Source organism: Bubalus bubalis, chromosome 7, assembly GCF_019923935.1.
Source record: "Bubalus bubalis isolate 160015118507 breed Murrah chromosome 7, NDDB_SH_1, whole genome shotgun sequence".
Classification (NCBI taxonomy): Eukaryota; Metazoa; Chordata; class Mammalia; order Artiodactyla; family Bovidae; genus Bubalus; species Bubalus bubalis.
The window spans coordinates 63,024,251-63,040,703 of NC_059163.1; positions in this window are offsets into that span (position 1 = coordinate 63,024,251).

Below are 16,453 nucleotides of genomic sequence, written 5' to 3' on the forward strand. Positions count from 1 at the left end.
GAGCAGAGTTCCATGTGCTATGAAGTAGGTCCTTGTGGTTATCCATTTTAAATATAGCAGTGTGTACATGTACATCCCAAGCTCCCTAACTATTCCTTTCCCCTGTTCTTACCCCCAGCAGTCCTAAGTTTGTTCTCCAAGCCTGTGAGTCTCTTTCTGTTTTGCAAGTAAGCACATTTGTATCATTTCTTTTTAGATTCCACATATAAAATATGTCATAATTGGCTTTTCTTTCTTAGTAGCTGTTTTACTTTGCTGTTTTTAACCTTTTACTCTGGTATGTCCAACTCAGGAATTGGTAAATGCCTTTTGAGCGATTGTATACAGAAGACCCGAATCAACTTTGATCCTTCCATTTATCTGCCATCCTCTCCTCTTAATTCCTGTGGTATCCATAAACTTCAATATCTGCTGCACCAGCTCAGTGAATATAACACAAGTTCCAGATCTTATTCTCTGATCAGGCTCTACAAGCTAAAGATATAATGTAGGCAAATAGCTTTTCAGGAAGAAGGCTACTTTGAATTCAGTCTTGGTGAATCTCAATTGATACCTTAGTTGCATTCTGGTGCTTTCAATCAATATTTTTTATTCATTTGTTATTTTCATAATTTATAAGACATATCTGTTTCATTGACTAATATGAGATTACTTATTATAGGTAGGGATGAAACTCAAGGTTAATATTTATCAGGTTATATGGATAACAGTAAAAAAGTAAACATATATGAAATGCAAGTTTTTTGATTCCCTAACACTCACAAGGGGTAGATTTGCAGAAAGTTCTAAACAGCAGATTTTCAACATTAAATTCCCCTAATGTGATGCCAAATCATATCTTCTCCCTATGAGTGACACCGATTCCATTTGCAAAATTCTCTGAAATTTATCTCTTGAGGGTTAAAAAGGGGCTCTTCCTTGAGCTCCTTATCTATTCTTTTATTCTGTAGAATTCTCTCATTCCTTATTATTTTGATTCTCTGTTAACATTAATAAATTTATGTATTAAACTTTCTCTGTTCAAATTATTCTGTGATCCTTCTCTCTTTTCATTGTACCCTGACTGATGCAATCATGTAAATAAGGGTTTTGAGGAATATCCAGATGTACATAGCACAGGTATAGCTTCTCTAAATATAGTTTATATCCTTGGGCCTTGGAAGACTGATATATAGAGAAGAAAACAAAATATAGGTAAAATATAAATTTGGAACAGGAATATTGATAATGTAGTCTTGATTCTAAGACAGTGAGATGCATGCCTACTTATACTCAGATTCTTGTAACTCAGAACTGTTTAGAATTCAACAAAGGGTTCCACCCTAGTTAGAGTTGTATAACCTAGTCTATATTGGTCAATTGATTGCAGAGTCAGGAAGTTGAGTAGATTACAACAATAGAATGAAAAATCAGTGGAATAAAATTTCTGATGGATATTCTGGAGACATGTTATTAGTATGAAGATTAAAAACCCTAAATTTAGAGAGACAATCTGAATTCTGAAATTGCATTTAATAATGAAAAGTTGTCAATTTTTAAAGCTGCCTAGTCCTAAGTTTCTTACAACTGGGGAAAAAATGTAAGTCAGTTTTGTCATAGATGTGTTTAGGATGTGTGTGGTGGAAGGGAAACAGGTAGAAGGATAATACAAGCCACAGTAGGGGGTTTCAGCATCATTATCAGCAGCAGCAACATCAGTATCTTCAAATTAATAATAAAAAACTGGTGAAATCGAGCAAACACTATTTGTCAAGGAACTCTATGTCTGAGGAGTACATAATCTCTTGATCTTCCAATTTTTTAGAGCCTGAAAAGTCTGAGGGCATGAGGGGAGTCTTTGATTAGAAATCTTGCCTGGAAGACTTTAGGAAATATTGCTGTAATCTCTATTTCTCTCAGTATAGTGACCAGAAAAGCAAGTAAAACTTTCAACATTTTTAAAGAGGTTTTTGTTAAAATTTTGTTGTTGTTGAAATATGCTTCTCATAGGGCGTTAATCAAGCATTGAACTATTTAAGTAATGATTTGTAAGCGGCCCAGAGCCCCATACCTTTAACAATAATATTTACATTTCCTTTTGCTAATACCATGCTCAAAACATTTTGGTAATTGTGTTTAGTTTGTCACTTAATCAGAAGGAGGAAAAAAATGTGTTTGACAGGCACATTGGCAATCCAGTTCTTTATTTACTTGGAATAAATGCATTTTAACTTAACCTGTTGACATTGAGGATTCCAGTGTGTTAAATATTTTGTGAGTATAAATCAACTTTTTTGTTTTTAGTTCATTCTGTAGAAGAAACTGAAATCCTAACTCATTTGGATGTAGAACCAAATTCATGACAAGAGTGAATTCACCAAGCTTCCCTGGTGGCTCAGACAGTAAAAAAAAATGGATCTTTCCAATCCAGGGATTGGGTTGGAAAGATCCCCTGAAGGAAGGCATGGGAGCCCATGCCAGTATTCTTACCTGGAGAATCCCCATGGACAGAAGAGCATGGCAGGCTACTGTCCATGCGGCGGCAGAGTCAGACACAACTGAGACACTGAGCACAATATGACCTTAGCATTTGGTCCTTTGATAACCACTGTCTTCCCAGTAACTTTTTTGCTGGAAACTTTCTCAGTTTAGGTTCCCAAAGTGAAACTGGACACACCGATCTTTTTTTTTTTTTCAGTCCAATTTATTATGCTCTCCTTATAAGATACCTCAAGCCAAAGATATTAGAAATAGCCACGTCAACAAGGTAGGGAACTGAAACAATATATAAAATAAGTATAATAAGAGGAGAAAACTACAGTGATTATGACTTATAAATAGCTAAAATAATATATGAATAAATATAATGAGATAAATTCAGTGACATAAATAGTAAAGACACGTGAATTCATGTAATATTCAAGAAGAAAACTAATATATAACCTTGTACATACTCATAAGACATATTTAACTAATATGATGAATAATCTTATAATTGTTTTACATATATTGTACACACAGTAAAAATGTAATTATTGGTTAAAATTATATTGTTGTGGGAATTAAAATTTAATTCTTTTTAATAATAGCTTGAAAAAGAATGTTCAGAGGATTGTGAATTTTTCCTTTCAATTAGAATATTGTCATTTTTATTAATGAAAGATAATTATGTAATAAATGAATAACTCTACTCTTGGAAACTAATTTTCTTTCACAGTTTTATAGAGCTTACTATTATTACTGCTTTTATAACAGACAATGCTTTGAGTCTTGGAAGATCCTCAAACTGTATTTATTAAGGTGATTATTATCTAAGAATTTAGTAACATTAAATAATATGTATTTTTATATAATACAAGGTTGTGCAAGGTTTAATTTTAAAACATGAAAATTTGGTACAACAAATAAAGGAAAAAAGCAAATGTAAATTAGAGATTTCACTTTCTCCATTAAAAGTAAATTAAGACCATTAGTAAATGATCATCTATGCTACCCTCCCACGCAGCTCAATCCAGCTGCATCTGTGAGTCAGACTATTTTCAACTGCTTTTAATTAGCAGTTTTTTAAAATATTTCAGAGGTTGCAAATTAAAGAGCACATCGACTAGCAGATTCTGTACTGTTTAAAAAGGAAATGTCCTGGGGAGAACTCCAAATAGTGATAAAGAATCCCAGTAGTAATTGAAGGCAATGATGGGGCATGTATGAGGAAATTGTTTTAAAAGTGATAACTACTAAAATCTCAGACTTGGATGCTCTGAAATTAAGATTTAGATGAAATTAGTTGAATTTCTCTCCTATGATTAACAGGTTTTTTTTAAATCTACCATTTCATTAAAAGCATTATAAACTGTGGTACTGAGAAAGTGAGGTGATTTGATTATTGTAATTTTATGCATGACATAGATTTTTTAAAAAATTACCAAATTTAGAACAGATGATATTGTTAAGATTTTATTTTACCCATGTGCTGTATTCTGTGTTTAGTCGCTCAGTCATGTCTGACTCTTTGCAACCCCATGGACCATAGCCCTCCAGGCTCCTCTGTCTATGGGGATTCTCCAACAAGAATACTATCGTGGGCTGTCATGCCCTCCTCCGGGGGATCTTTCCAACCCAGGGATGGAACCCAGGTCTCCCACATTACAGGTGGATTCTTTGCCTTCTGAGCCACCAAGGAAGCCCATATCATGTAGTAAATACTGTATCTCAAATTATGTACTATGAAAAATAAAAACCTGTATTCTTAGACAAGTATTTCAGACAGAGATTCATATATGGTCATTCAGAGGTTTTTTTTTTTTTTTTTTCATTTTTTAAGATTTTTTTTTTTTTAGCAGTTTTAGATTGACAGAATTTGAGAGGAATATATAGAGATTTTCCATGTACCTCCTGTTCCCATGTATGCAGCCTTCCCTGTTATCAACACCCGCCCCCTCCACCAGACTGGTACTCTGGTTACAATTGATGAAGCTACATTGATGTATTATCATGCAAAGTCCCATAATTTACCCAAAGGTTCACTTTTGATGTTATGCATGCCACAGGTTTAGACACATGTGTGATTACATGTATCCATCATAATAGTATCATACAGATTATTTTCATTGCCCTAAAAATGATCTGTGTGCTCTGCCCGTTCTGTCTAATTATGGTATCTCAAATGCTGGATTTTTTTTTTTTTTTATTAAGATAACTGTGCCTAAGATACTGTCCTGAAACAAACAAAATTATTCCAAGCCTATCTTCAACTTAGAACAGTTCTTTTTCTCTAAAAATCAGCTGGCAAATTAGTTTAAAAAACAGTAGGGTATATTTCATATAAATACTACTGTATTTATTGATTTATTAGGCTAACCTATAAAGCTCCTATCTATTTCATATGTGTGTATGTATGAATAAGTTTGTATACATTCATCTACACTTCCCATATCTACACCCCCCAAAAATAAAGATTTAAATCAGTTTTATTATATGAATCAAAAATACTTTGCTTCAGAGTATATGATTTTTTTTATAAATTCAGGATAGTCACAAACCATGTGCTGAGCAAATAAATACATTGATAAGTAGCAGCTAAGTCACTATTGAATCATTCCAAACAGAACAATTAATAAAATGTATTCAGTAGAGGTTTTGTTTTGTTTTGTCCCTATATGCCAATTTACATAGCTATGTTAGTTTTACCTCATTATTAAAACCCATGTTGGTTTAATATATTTTCTAAAATATCCCTCAGGTATTGAAAATGCACAAATATAATGCTAGATATTGGCTATAGAGAGATGAAGATGGTATTCCCTCATATGTAAAGGTCAAATAGTTTATAGAAGTTCTTATATGGTCCTGTTATTATACTTTAGAGAGGATAATCATGTGTGATTATTCATGTATTGTTATAGAAATTAAGAATATTGTATTCATTTATTCAATTGAATATAGGTATGTAAAGTTTACTTATAGTCAACAGAATATAAATTAACCCTAACAGCTCTGTGCTAATAGTATTACGTAGCATAGTGATACTTTTTAGACAACAATCTATATATTGATCTTGTTGCTGTAATCCTTGTATTTTGTGGTAGTTTAAGGAAGAATTCTGTTTAATTTCTATTAGCTATAATGATTATGCTGCTGCAGAATGTAATAAGTGAGCTTATTTAAAATATAATGGATGTATAACCGTGTTTATCATGTTAAGAATGATATAATATGCTTATTAAAGAGTCAAAACTTCCCAGTTAACTTTTGTTGCTTAATGCAAGCATGCTGAGCAAATGCTGATGAGAGATCAAAGTCTTTTTGAATTTTCTTAACTGACTCAAATATGAACTAAAAGGAAAAAGAAATTGGCAGAGGTCAGGATCTGCTCTTGACCCTCTTCTGTTTCTTTAACCATATTTGGTTAGATTGAAAGGACATTGGCCTGTTATAGAAGTTGAAGATATCCAGTCTGTTGCTTTGGGCCTTAAAGTTTCCTCATCTGTAAAATCAGGATTAATAACTTAGGGAGTTAGTGATAATGGGATAATTTAATTATATGTGGTATTTAGCATAGTGAGTACCACACAGTAAGAGAGGTATTTTCTAGGATTTATTTATTTCTAGTCATTCACATTGATTTTATTCGTTTCAATAAGATTAAATGAAATATTTTAGCTTAATACTATTTAAAGATAATTAGAAATGTTTTTCCTAACAGGAATCAAATCTTCTGTGGGCACTTAATAATGTATCTTTAACATTATAACATTGACTTAATCATGCAAATAACTAGATTTAAGAATAAAATTTTGTTTAGTAGATTGACTGACTGATTCACATATAGATGATACTCGGTTAGCTTTGAAACAGCTCTATTCTCCCTTGGCAGTTTTCTTTGTACTTTGAAATAACTTCCAGACAACAAAATAGTTACAAAGATTAACAGCAGCAACACAATTGTTAAAGTAACTTTTTGTTTTTTTTTTTAGTTTTCAAGAGTTACTTGGGGGGAAGTTGCTGACATAATGGCCAACCACAGTAAATAATAAGAACTAACACTGATAGAAAACTTACTATTAAATGCTCAGACTTCAAGTTTTGTTGTGGCCCCATAAAGTCTTTTAAAAGAAAAGGATCCAATCAAGTATAGCATGTTGCATTTATTTTTCATTCATCTCTCAGTGTACTCAAAAAAAGAAAAAGATGTGTCCCTTGGGTATACAACATATACTTGAGTTCCTGGTATTAATAGGAGAATTGCTGTTAGGTTAGGCTCAGGGAACTGAGAAATATAGATTAGCAAAGCAGCTAGGACACATTCTCTCACATATTCATATGATGAAGTAAAAAGGATTCACCATTCATTAATATGGGGAGTATTAGAGTGCCAAAGAATTGATGCTTTTGAACTGTGGTGTTGGAGAAGACTCTTGAGAGTCCCTTGGACTACAAGGAGATCCAACCAGTCCATTCTGAAGGAGATCAGCCCTGGGATTTCTTTGAAAGGAATGATGCTAAAGCTGAAACTCCAGTACTTTGGCCACCTCATGCGAAGAGTTGACTCATTGGAAAAGACTCTGATGCTGGCAGGGATTGGGGGCAGGAGGAGAAGGGGATGACAGAGGATGAGATGGCTTGATGGCATCACTGACTTGATGGACCTGGGTCTCAGTGAAGTCCGGGAGTTGGTGATGGACAGGGAGGCCTGGTGTGCTGCGATTCATGGGGTCGCAAAGAGTCGGACACGACTGAGCAACTGATCTGATCTGATTAATATTCAGAGTGCCATGTCATCAAATATTGGTTGAGGCACACAAAAAAGGAAACAAAGGACATTAATACAAAGAAAAATAATTAGTATTAATATAATATTTTGAAAATTGAGTTAAGTTTATCAAAAAAATAGTAACTGGTAAAATGCTAAATTACTCCCCAAATGTTCACAATAAATCTGAAATACAAGAATGACATGTAAGACACAATTTTCCAGTGATTTCAGAGGATTTCTATTGCTTCAAATGGCTGATTGCTATATAAGCAATTTTCCAGAATGTGAAATTTAAGTCATTGAAATAGTTTTTCGTCTGAATTTTTTTTAATGTATAAAAATAGCCTTAATGTAACTTTCATTACTTATAGATGAATCATAAATCTGAATGTGTTAGACAAGCAAAGGCAGTTCTAAATAAAAGTATCCCTTTTTTATAAATGCTGTAATTTCTATACTAAAACAGATTTGATGACCTCATATGGAAAGGTTCATGTGCTTTAAATTTATAAATATGTCTTTGAATAAGACCTCAAACAAATTAGATAAATTAACTGACTTTTGAGAAATAAAAGATAAATCTTATCTTTCAATGTTTTCTAGATCTTAATTACTGTTTTAAAGTGTCAGAGTTTAGAATTTAGACTATTTTGTATTATAGATCATATAGTTTATTAAAAGATAAACTAATGTATATGAAAATTTTAAGAGTTTGAGTGAAAATCTATTGGAATGGGGCAGCACCAAATCAGAAGTGGTGAGGAGCATTCCTCCCACAGTAGTTAGGGGGAAGATATAGAGAAAGTATGGAAGCAAAGAAAGGGAAATTTTGGTTGCCTATACCTTAAAATCTAGTTGGTTGTTCGTGATTGGTTGTCCTTAACGTTTTGGTTTTATAACCTTGAGGCATTTACAATCTTAGATTTTGGCTTGCTTAACTAGGCTACCACCACTTTAGAGCCATCTCAGCCCAATGCCCTCCTGTTTTAATGAACAATTCTGATACTTTAGAGGATTTGATACTCAACTTTAGGTATAATAAGTTGGTTCCTAGCATTGTTCATTTGAAGAATTTAAATTTTAGATGGTTTGACAAGTCTGTATATATTATAATATGAAATCTATGACACCATTTTTCCTTATAAAAACTCAGAAAAATCAAACAAGTGTTTCTTAATTTCCATATGATGAGATACTAAGATTTACAGTGTTGGTATTCCTTGAAATTTGAAGAATAAGAAATGCTTTACAGATTAAATACCTGCCGTTACTGAATAGGTGAAGAAGCTTTACCAGTATTGATTTGGGAAAGATTGAGGGAAGGCAGAGAAGGTGGCGGTAGAGGATAAGATGGTTGGATGGCATCTTCAACTCAATGGACATAAGTTTGAGCAAACTCCAGAAAATAGTGAAGGACAGGGAAGCCTGACATGCTGCAATCCATGGGGTGGCAAAGATATGACTGGACTAAGCGACTGAACAACAACAGCAATTTGGGATAGAGTCCTAGAGGTAAATGCATCTGTGGATCAAATGGTAATGTATGTGCTTTTTGGCAGATAATGTAAAATCTCTCTCTGTAGATTTCATCTTTTTTAATCTCATCAGAAATATGAGAATACTATTAATACCTCACTTTTCTAGACATTTGAGCTTCCCTGGTGGCTCAGAAGGTAAAGCATCTGCCTACAATGTGGCAGACCCAGGTTCAATCCCTGGGTTGGGAAGATCTCCTGGAGAAGGAAATGGCAACCCACTCTAGTATTCTTGCCTGGAAAATCCCATGGATGGAGGAACCTGGTAGGCTACAGTCCATGGGGTCGCAAAGAGTTGGACATGACTGAGAGACTTCACTTTCACTTTCACTTTTTTCTAGTCATTTACCTACCTTCTTATACAGGCTCAAATTTCAAAGGCTCTGATCTATGCTGTGGGTATATTAATATAAATCTTATAAACATTGAAGTTAATTGGAAATAGGATGTTCATTTTTCAGAGAGAATTTGCGCTTGACTTTGATTCTGTTTCCAATGGTTCTGTTTCCAAATCCTCTCTGATGTACTTATCAAGTACAGCTAGAAAATAGATTTGATGCCAAAACACCCAGGTGAAAATTGAATTTAGGGATTAAATATTCAATTGTAGCTCACTTATGCTCACAAGTAAGCTAACATTCTGAGTTAATTTGTGCCTGAGGTTTTGAAAAAGTAAATCCTCTCCATGCAAATATCGGCATTTTAATCCAACTAATTTACACTTAGAGTTGACCTCTTTTTATAAGTAATAATAAAAGTTCACAAAACAATATTTTTTAAAGTCGAATCAGAAGAAATATAAGTATCTGGACAAGACATCATTATAAAAATATGATCAATTTTACACCAAACGGACATAGAGTAAAATATATATATATATTTTTTTTCAGAAAAACAGAAGAGAAATTTAAATTTAGTTTTTTTTTAATTTTGTTTTATTTTTAAACTTTACAAAATTGTATTAGTTATGTCAAATAGCATATCAAGAAATAGTTTTAGCCATCTCAAAGAACACTGGACCTAAAATTGTGGATGGAAGACAGAAACACAAAATCTTAGGAGACAGTGAAAATGTAGCACAGATTTGCTGTACACATCTGATGATGTAAAGTTTTAAAATTTAGGTAAATAAGGTTTAGAGAAAACACTGCTCTATTTGAAGCCATTTATGGGGATAAGAGGAACTATGGGAAAAGCACAGAGTATAACCCTCTTAACTAAAAGTCTTCCTCTAATGCATAGGCATGCTTATGTTTTGAAGCAAGTCATATAAAGAGAAATTCTATGGCTTTGTTGGCATTGTTGTTGTTGTTGTTGAGTTGCTCAGTCTCCCAGACGTGTCCTACTGTTTGCAACTCTGTGGATTGCAGCACGCCAGGCCTCCCTATCACTCACCATCTCCTGGAGTTTGCCCAAGTTCTTGTCCACTGCATTGGTGATACCATCCAGCCATCTCATCCTCTGATGCCCTCTTATTCTCATTCTACCCTCAATCTTGCCCTCAGTCTTTGTTGGCATTATTATTATTATTTGATTCTAACTTTTTTATCCTGATTCCTCAGGAGGTTATGAGTACCACCTTTTGTCATTAACTACTCATAACAAAGAGCTTAAAAACAAAAACACATTCCTGTTTTTTCATTAAATTACTATGTGAAGTCAGTGACTTTCAGGCCATTGCCCTTAAGAATAACTTCTATTTTCAAAAAAAAAAAAAAGATTTTGTTAGTAAATATCTCTCTGGATTCTATCAGCAGGATTTGATTGTATACATTTGATTTTGTTCAAATGTAATCTTTGAGGATAATATGCCACAGGGGATGGAAAACTCTTGGAGATAAAATGGTTGTCCATGGGTAAATGTTTTTAGAAAATGAGGGAGGAAGGCAAAAGTTCAGCAGATTGAATTAGTACACGTTTGAACTGAAAAGCCAGATCCGAACACAATGTTGAAAGTCCAGTTGAATGCCAGAGGCTGAGCTTGCTTGAAGTCATTTTCTGAAGAGAATCTGAGGAAGAAACATCATTGTCCAAATAAGCTGGAAAAAATGCTGGCTCTTTATACTGTCTGTTTGACTTTTCCAAGAACGGAAAACAGCAACATTGCCCATAACAAACAGCACTTGTCTTCTTTACAGAAAGTAAAGGTTGGCTGACAGCCAATGTCAGTCTTGCTGTGAAAATAAATAAAAGCAAATACAGCGTCACAATTCAGCCAGGAAAGACAAGTGGAAGGAAAAAAAAAAAAGTTAGGATTCAGAAAAGAAAGCAAGTAGAGAAAAGGAGGCAACAAATGGATTATAAGTGAGCAAATAACCTTGCTGAAACTCTTTAATATGTTGATTTACTGAAGTGTAAAGATAATTTATTCACAGGTTTGAGACCACAGGACTCACAAACCTAGGTATTAGTCTTGGTTCTGTTATGTATGAATAGCTAAGGCCTCTCTGGGTTTAAATACTACACTTATTTATAAAAATTTAAAAAAACCAACAGATAGGGTAGTTAAAAGAAGAAGAGCCTATAGACCCTTCCTGCTGTAAGACCTGAGGGATAACGAGTGCTTGGTCTATGATTTTTGTAAAGTTGTGCTTGTTTCACTATCAAAGTGTGTACTCAGTCATCTCTGACTTTTTGTGACCCCATGGACTGAAGCATGCCTGGCTCCTCTGTTCATGGAATTTTCCAGGAGAGAATACTGGTTGCCATTCCCTTCTCCAGGGGATCTTCCTGATCCAGGGATCGAACCTGTGTCTCTTTTGTGTCTCCTGCATTGGCAGGTGGGTTCTTTACTACTAGCACCACCTGGGAAGCCCTCGTTACCAAGGTACTTAATCAAAATTTAGGACTACACTTCTATAACTTTTCCTGATATAATTTGTAGTACAGTTATGATATATGTAATTTGTTGTAAAGGTATGATTTTATACAATTTTATCAGTGAACAAAGAGCAACATACAGGTAGCATCCCTGCAGAAAACAAAAACAAAAACTTGGCCAAAGGAAGTTTTTGGAAGTCAACCTTTGTCATTGCCACACAGAAAGTTGTGTATGGCCACAGTTGTATGGTTGTAGTTGTTGGTAATCCACAAACTGCTTCTTCCTTCTTCCCTTAAACATGTACTGATTACTAACTCTACACCTAAATATAAGTTAGAACAATTAAGTCCTATGTTATGCATATTTTACCACAATGAAAACTGTACCCAAAAATATATATTGATTAATTCCAGCAATAATATGTTAAGGAAAAAACATTGAAGTTATGTTATTCACTTGGTTTAAATGGGATATGTTTGTGAGGAGGGCATCCTGGTTTTCTCCAAGATATTATTTTTATATATTGGATAAATTTATAAACTTTAACCATTTCTTCAACTTGCAATTGGAAACTCTCAGTGCAAAAGGATTGCTTACTGACCTTTACAAAATACAGATGCCCAGAATTCATTCTCAAGAGTTCATTTAAATTACTCTATGGTACAGCCTATTCAACAGGATTGTTCAATTCTAACATGCAGTCAGGATTGAAAACTCCTGCTATACAATGAAGAATCTTTGAAGGCAGGGACTGCATTTGTCCTGTTTACAAGTATAGCCCTTGCATATTAACTAAGTATCCATAGGCTGAATGAAGGATTGCATAAACAATAATCTCCTAGTTTATTGTACCTGTACATTTATTCTCTATTATTTTCTCTGAAGCAGCAATAGTCATGCAGATTCCACAGAATCAGCCAGAAAACATGAAAATAAATTAATCAGAGTCAGTTACCTCTTCTATTTTCCTAGTCTCTACCACTAACTACCCCACTGATAAATGTAATAAGTGTGGTACATGAACTTTCAACTATTGTATCTGACTTAGTGTGCATATACATATACACATAAACATACACATATGTCTTTTAAAAATTACTTATACTTTGTTATTCAGGAAAATGGGATGAAAATAAACATAGTGGTCTGCACTTTTTCCACTTAAACATTTTACTTTTTTTTTTTTTCAAAAAATCACACCACAAGTACTAGTTCATTCTTCATACAGAGCTAAATCATATATTCACATATCTGTTCCCTAAGCTGTTTAACCATATTTTCTCCATTCACTTTTCTTCCTTTCTCTTCTGCACACACTCCAGTATTACTTTGGCTTCCATCATACCAGAAAAGCCAATTTTAAACTGTTAGCATCATTCTCCAACTATATGTAACATTTGAACAAGTCTTCAATCCTTTTGCTTTGCCTATTTCAACTTTTTTTTTTTTTTTTTTGCCTCTTAGATTTCACTATCTCTCAATTTCCTATTTAACTGTTGCTGCAACATTTGTCGTAGAAGGTAACGACACCCACTCCAGTTCTCTTGCCTGGAGAATCCCATGAATGGAGGAGCCAGGTAGGCTACAGTCCATGGGGTCACTAAGAGTTGGACACGACTGAGCGACTTCACTTTCACTTTTCACTTTCATGCACTGGAGAAGGAAATGGGAACCCACTCCAGTGTTCTTGCCTGGAGAATCCCAGGGACGGGGGAGCCTGTTGGGCTGCCATCTATGGTGTCGCACAGAGTCGTACACAACTGAAGTGACTTAGTGGCAGAAGCAGCAGCAACATTTGTAGGTAATACCTTATCTTCTCTAACTGTAAGTTAGTAACTAAGCCTCAAATACATTTCTATTTTATATACACTCATTGTTTGCTTCATCTAGCACCAGGGCTTTTAAGATGCCCTGTAGACCATTGGAGATCAGTGGATAAATAACTCCAGAAAGAATGAAGGGATGGAGCCAAAGCAAAAACAATACCAGCTGTGGATGTGACTGGTGATAGAAGCAAGGTCCAGTGCTGTAAAGAGCAATATTGCATAGGAACCTGGAATGTCAGGTCATGAATCAAGGCAAATTGGAAGTGGTCAAACAAGAGATGGCAAGAGTGAATGTTGACAGTCTAGGAATCAGCGAAGTGAAATGGATTGGAATGGGTGAATTTAACTCAGATGACCATTATATCTACTACTGCAGGCAGGAATCCCTCAGAAGAAATGGAGTGGCCATCATGGTCAAAAAAAGAGTCTGAAATGCAGTACTTGGATGCAATCTCAAAAAGGACAGAATGATCTCTGTTCGTTTCCAAGGCAAATCATTCAATATCACAGTAATCCAAGTCTATGCCCCAATCAGTAACGCTGAGGAAGCTGAAATTGAACGGTTCTATGAAGACCTACAATACCTTTTAGAACTAACACCCAAGAAAGATGTCCTTTTCATTATAGGGGACAGGAATGCAAAAGTAGGAAGTCAAGAAACACCTGGAGTAACAGGCAAATTTGGCCTGGGAATATGGAATGATGCAGGGCAAAGACTAATAGAGTTTTGCCAAGAAAATGCACTGGTCATAACAAAAACCCTCTTCCAAGAACACAAGAGAAGGCTCTATACTTGGACATCACCAGATGGTCAACACCGAAATCAGATTGATTATATTCTTTGCAGCCAAAGATGGAGAAGCTCTATACAGTCAGCAAAAACAAGACCAGGAGCTGACTATGGCTCAGACCATGAACTCCTTATTGCCAAATTCAGACTTAAATTGAAGAAAGTAGGGAAAACCACTAGACCATTCAGGTATGACCTAAATAAAATCCCTTATGATTATACAGTGGAAGTGAGAAAGAGATTTAAGGGCCTAGATCTAATAGATAGAGTGCCTGATGAACTATGGAATGAGGTTTGTGACATTGTACAGGAGACAGGGATCAAGACCATTCCCATGGAAAAGAAATGCAAAAAAGCAAAATGGCTGTCTGGGGAGGCCTTACAAATAGCTGTGAAAAGAAGAGAAGCGAAAAGCGAAGGAGAAAAGGAATGATATAAACATCTGAATGCAGAGTTCCAAAGAATAGCAAGAAGAGATAAGACAGCCTTCTTCAGCGACCAATGCAAAGAAATAGAGGAAAACAACAGAATGGGAAAGACTAGGGATCTCTTCAAGAAAATCAGAGATACCAAAGGAACATTTCATGCAAAAATGAGCTCGATAAAGGACAGAAATGGTATGGACCTAACAGAAGCAGAAGATATTAAGAAGAGATGGCAAGAATACACAGAAGAACTGTACAACAAGGATCTTCACGATCCAGATAATCATGATGCTGTGATCACTGACCTAGAGCCAGACATCCTGGAATGTGAAGTCAAGTGGGCCTTAGAAAGCATCACTACGAACAAAGCTAGTGGAGGTGATGGAATTCCAGTTGAGCTATTCCAAATCCTGAAAGATGATGCTATGAAAGTGCTGCACTCAATATGCCAGCAAATTTGGACAACTCAGCAGTGGCCCATGGGACTGGAAAAGGTCAGCTTTCATTCCAATCCCAAAGAAAGGCAATGCCAAAGAATGCTCAAACTACCACACAATTGCACTCATCTCACATGCTAGTAAAGTAATACTCAAAATTCTCCAAGCCAGGCTTCAGCAATATGTGAACCATGAAATTCCTGATGTTCAAGCTGGTTTTAGAAAAGGCAGAGGAACCAGAGATCAAATTGCCAACATCCTCTGGATCATGGAAAAAACAAGAGAGTCCAGAAAATCATCTATTTCTGCTTTATTGACTATGCCAAAGCCTTTGACTGTGTGGATCACAATAAACTGTGGAAAATTCTGAAAGAGATGGGAATACCAGACCACCTGATCTGCCTCTTGAGAAATTTGTATGCAGGTCAGGAAGCAACAGTTAGAACTGGACATGGAACAACAGACTGGTTCCAAATAGGAAAAGGAGTTCATCAAGGCTGTATATTGTCACCCTGTTTATTTAACTTATATGCAGAGTACATCATGAGAAACGCTGGACTGGAAGAAACACAAGCTGGAATCAAGACTGCCAGGAGAAATATCAATAACCTCAGATATGTAGATGACACCACGCTTATGGCAGAAAGTGAAGAGGAACTCAAAAGCCTCTTGCTGAAAGTGAAAGTGGAGAGTGAAAAAGTTGGCTTAAAGCTCAACATTCAGAAAACGGAGATCATGGCATCTGGTCCCACCACTTCATGGGAAATAGATGGGGAAAAAGTGGAAATAGTGTCAGTCTTTATTTTTCTGGGCTCCAAAATCACTGAAGATGGTGGACTGCAGCCAGGAAATTAAAAGACACTCACTCCTTGGAAGGAAAGTTATGACCAACCTAGATAGCATATTCAAAAGCAGAGACATTACTTTGCCAACAAAGGTTCGTCTAGTCAAGGCTATGGTTTTTCCTGTGGTCATGTTTGGATGTGAGAGTTGGATTGTGAAGAAGGCTGAGCACCGAAGAATTGATGCTTTTGAACTGTGGTGTTGGAGTAGACTCTTGAGAGTCCCTTGGACTGCAAGGATATCCAACCAGTCCATTCTGAAGGAGATCAGCCCTGGGATTTCTTTGAAAGGAATGATGCTAAAGCTGAAACTCCAGTACTTTGGCCACCTCATGCGAAGAGTTGACTCATTGGAAAGGACTCTGATGCTGGGAGGGATTGAGGGCAGGAGGAGAAGGGGACGACAGCGGATGAGGTGCCGGATGGCATCACTGACTCGATGAACGTGAGTCTGAGTGAACTCCGGGAGTTGGTGATGGACAGGGAGGCCTGGAGTGCTGCGATTCATGGGGTTGCAAAGAGTCGGACACGACTGAGCGACTGATG